General features: G+C 40.9%; 1 long non-coding RNA gene across 1 annotated transcript; it reads right to left on the bottom strand.

The window, feature by feature from the left end:
• Window positions 1–2,115: 2,115 nt before the first annotated feature.
• LOC132602303 (uncharacterized) lies at window positions 2,116–3,802 on the bottom strand. The gene is made up of 3 exons (XR_009567721.1): window positions 3,580–3,802; window positions 2,715–2,940; window positions 2,116–2,552 (listed from the first exon to the last, which is right to left on the bottom strand). It is a non-coding gene; the product is annotated as an uncharacterized LOC132602303 (long non-coding RNA).
• Window positions 3,803–4,329: the final 527 nt, after the last annotated feature.

Here is a 4,329-nt window from a genome sequence, read left to right as displayed (position 1 = left end):
AGGTAAAAGCTTCTAAATCCTCAAGTCCGTCAAGTAATCCAAATGAGCATTTAAGACAACCCAGACAACAATTCAAATAAGCCATACAAACAAGGAACTAATGAAATAACAATATGCAAATGTTATGCAATGCAGGGCCTTTTCCATCACCCGGTACACACACGTTCCAACACTATGAATGGTGACCCAAGGGGGACTCACAAGGTCCACATACCAACCCTGAATCATTTTCCTTCGGGTTCCTAGCCTCTTTAGTCTTCCGTAGGCTCACATTACCTGTCACTTAGCCAATTTAGCTCATCAACATCACTCCGTCCGAAACCATTTCCCCTCGGACCTTACACATGTATCCTCAAATGCACATGAGATACTGTGAAAGCATGAATATGACATGCACAACAATAAGTAATCAAACTAAGCAATAAAAACTCAATCTTTAGCTCTTTTACGCGTTTTAAATGAGTATTTAGGAGTAATGAGAACACATAATCACAATGAGACAGGTAATAAGCACAGAAGCATCAAATATGGACCTCATATCCCAATCACAGACACAAATCAATCTATGCTATCAGCTAATACCCAAAACATCACATTTTAATCAGACTATACAAAGAAAATTACACAAATACCCATATCATGGCACTAGTACCCGATACAAGTGCTCGTCACCTTGCAAGTATCAAGACACTCTTTAGTTCCAGACTTAAAAGTCACTAAAAAAATGATTCCGAGCCCCGAAGGGTAAATGGGAAATTTGTCCCACAATTAGTCTACCAGTGATCCGTGGAGTCTAAATCCCAAAATGAAATCAAATCCAACCTCAATTTGATATCAATTAAAGAAATCCCCAATTCCAACCTAAGGTTCATAAACCCCAATTTTCCGAACCTCAATCATTATTTCTATGATGAATTTCCTTAATAATTAAAGGTATAATGATAAAAGACGAATTAGAAACTTACCCTTGAGAAGAATCTTGATAAGCCTCTCCAAAAGTTCTCCAAAACGAGGTAACAAGCTCAAAATATGTGAATGATGTGATCATGTTCGAAATGGGGTTTTAAGTTTTTCCCCAATCATCCCTTAATCGAGATCGCGTGACCCATCCACACAAATGCGGGACCCCTAAAATATCACCTTTTGCGATTGCGGGCAAGTGTCTCATGACCGCGATGACCAGATGAGCGGCAGCTCGCGATTGCACCATGTGGCATCACGATCGCAATGAACAACACTAGTAACAACTGAAACCAGAAAAATATGGTTTCACTAATCCCGATCCAATACCCGAAACTCATCTGAAACCCCCTGGACACAAACCAACTATGCATTTCGATCATAAAACACGCTACAAACGCAATCGCTCACTCGAAATACCCAAAAGAGGTCATCTTGACTGTCACGACCCATTTTGCGAGTCATGAGGGCACCCAAACTACCCCTCCCCCCCCCCCCCCCCCTCCTGGTGGGTGAACTCTTCCCTTAGTCACATCATTTAAAAGAAAGACATATGGACGTAAAGAAAGAAATTATGCCAAGTCATAATATATATATATATATATATATATATATATAACATAAGTAAGTGAGGAAGTACTAAAATAACTACAACCCCAAAACCTGGTCTGAACACGTACATGAGCTTCTAATACTAATGCAACATCCAAAATACAAGTCTCAAAATACATAAATAAAAACTGTCTATGGAATCAGAAATAGAAAGATAAACAAGGAAGGGTCAGGGCTGCAGAACCAAAAAGTGGCTCACCCTATGATCTGCTAATGGAAGGCCTCAGAATCACTCTCGAGGTCGCGAACTGGATCGTAGCTCAGACTCTGCACTCAACAAAAAGAGCTGCAAGAGTAGTATGAGTACAACACAAGTACTCATAGGCATCATAGGCCGACAATGATTAGATAATGCATACAATAGGAAGAAATCAACAAGTAGAGCAGATCAGGCAATTAAGTACAGTCACGAAAGCATATTCAAGTATAAGGTCAAATAAAGTATAATAAATGCCAAGTAAGCATGTCACGACCCAGCCCCGTGGGCCGCGACTGGCACCCTACTTGGGTACCCAGACCAAACCGCACATATTCATTGCCAAATCCAAACTTATTTCAGAATTTCATAAAAGTCATATCAAACATAGGTTGTATCAAAATATGTCTTAAGCGGTCGCCAAATCAAAATGTCATATCGGATCCAAACTGAGCGGCGGAATAGACATCGCCGGCCAAAAGTGCAAACATAAGCATAAGGGCCATTTAGGGCCACCATAACAAACGGACCGCTTTAAGACCAAAAAAACAAAATCGAACAAACATACATAGGACCCTCGCCCCACATATATGACTACAGGCCTCTACGAACTCAAAACAAAGACATATGGCGAGACAGGGCCCCGCCGTACCCAAATAGTCAAATGTACAAAGACATATCCATAGCAGCAGGTATATATACCAAAGGTGGACTCCGGATCAAAGGGAGTGCTCCGAGACAGCAGAAAGTGAAGCCTACAGTGGAGGATCACCAATAACTGTACCTGCGGGCATGAAACGCAGCCCCCGAAGAAAGGGGGTCAGTACGAAATATGTACTAAGTATGTAAAGCACGGAGTACAGAAATATGAGCCAAAACTGAAAGCATATCAGATACAAAGCAGAGTACAAATCGGTATGTCAAAATCCGTATCAAAATCATATACCTATACATAATGCAGACGAAATCATGCAAACGCTCAAGAACGTGGTCGCCACTCCGACGCTGGCGCCACACACAGCATAACACCAGAAGGTTTCAAATCTCCGTACATCCCCGAACACAAACACAAACATAGGTGAGCGTATCGCATCACCAGCCATATCACAGCATAACTCCAAACGGAACCCGGCCCTATGGCGAAGCCTCGGGAACCGCAACACAGCATACGGCTGAATTATCATAAGGCGCACGAATCATAACCGGCCCGGGAACCGGTGAACGAAGTCATAATAAGGCACGAGCGGAGTCGTGAGCAAACAAATGCAATTCATATTTCAAAATAGCCTTTCAAAACTTAGTAATCTCATAAGTCATTTCATAGTACAAAATACTCGAATACTTAGTCGATACAAAGTTTCATTTCACAAAATGGTTCCAAAATAGTACGTATGGCTCAAAACGTAACTTAGCATATCATAATATTCAAAACATATTTCGTAGGAGGAAGTTCCAAAACCGAAAGTACCATATCAAACTTTATTAAAAAAGACAGCCCAATAAGACAAATAGGGCGTCTCGGGGTTAGCGGGCCCACCTCGAGTCAAATTGAGGTGGCGAACATAATTTACGAACATTTATAGGCCAAAAGGTCATACATAATCATTACCAAGTGACCCGATCACATTTCGATAGGTTTCGGACATTTAGTTGCATTCTAGCCAAAATAGAGCCTTTCGGCTTCAATTGAATTGAATGAATAGTAACTTTTCTGTGGATCGGGTTTCGAGGAGCAGAAATGCTCCGGAGGTTCCAATATTCACCTAACATACTAAGACATGCCAAACGAAGAAGTGGGAAGCTTTACATACCTTATAGACGTCTTATGCTCTCCTTAAAATCAAATCCCGTTTCGTCCGAAATCTTATCAGAAGATCCACCACGAATATTTCATCCCCCAAGACCAATATTTATCTCAAATTGAAGGCAACGCAACGTACAATGTTTTTCTCTTCATGAGCTTCGGGATTCGGAGCTCGGATTTTGATCAAAATGGCTTCCTTAGCCTTGAAGTTTTCTCTCTCTCTCTCTAATGTTCTTGGAAGATATTATCTGAAAATGATCAGCCCTCACATAATTTTTCCTTATATTTATGACGTTAATGGGCCTCATGGGCCGAATGTGAATGTTGGATCGGGTCACCATTTTCTGCCCCGCCAGCCCAACTTGCATCGTCCATATCTGCTTATCCAGATATCTTTTTGACGAGCGGTTTGTTGCATTGGAAACTAGACTCGATGAACTTAATTTTAGGCTTTTGAAACACCTTAAAACTCCTCATATACTAGGAGATATGCCTCCAACAATATGGGCTAAAAATCTGGTCCGAGATTTTTCTGGAGTTGTTCGGATTCATTTCGTTCAGATTCGTTTAACTTCTAATCCTCTTCCGACCCTCGTGTAACCTCTTATACATGCATATACATAGTCATATACATACATAACAATCCATACACATCTCGAAGGGTCCGGAGAATCACAATAACCTTAAACGTAACTGGAGAACTTATGAAGCTTCGACGAAACTCCAATCGCAAAAATATATTCATTTCTTTTATCCA

This window comes from Lycium barbarum, chromosome 7 (genome assembly GCF_019175385.1).
Source record: "Lycium barbarum isolate Lr01 chromosome 7, ASM1917538v2, whole genome shotgun sequence".
Lineage (NCBI taxonomy): Eukaryota > Viridiplantae > Streptophyta > Magnoliopsida > Solanales > Solanaceae > Lycium > Lycium barbarum.
Note: the sequence above shows the minus strand (reverse complement) of the source record. Positions and strands in the feature narration are given on the sequence as shown.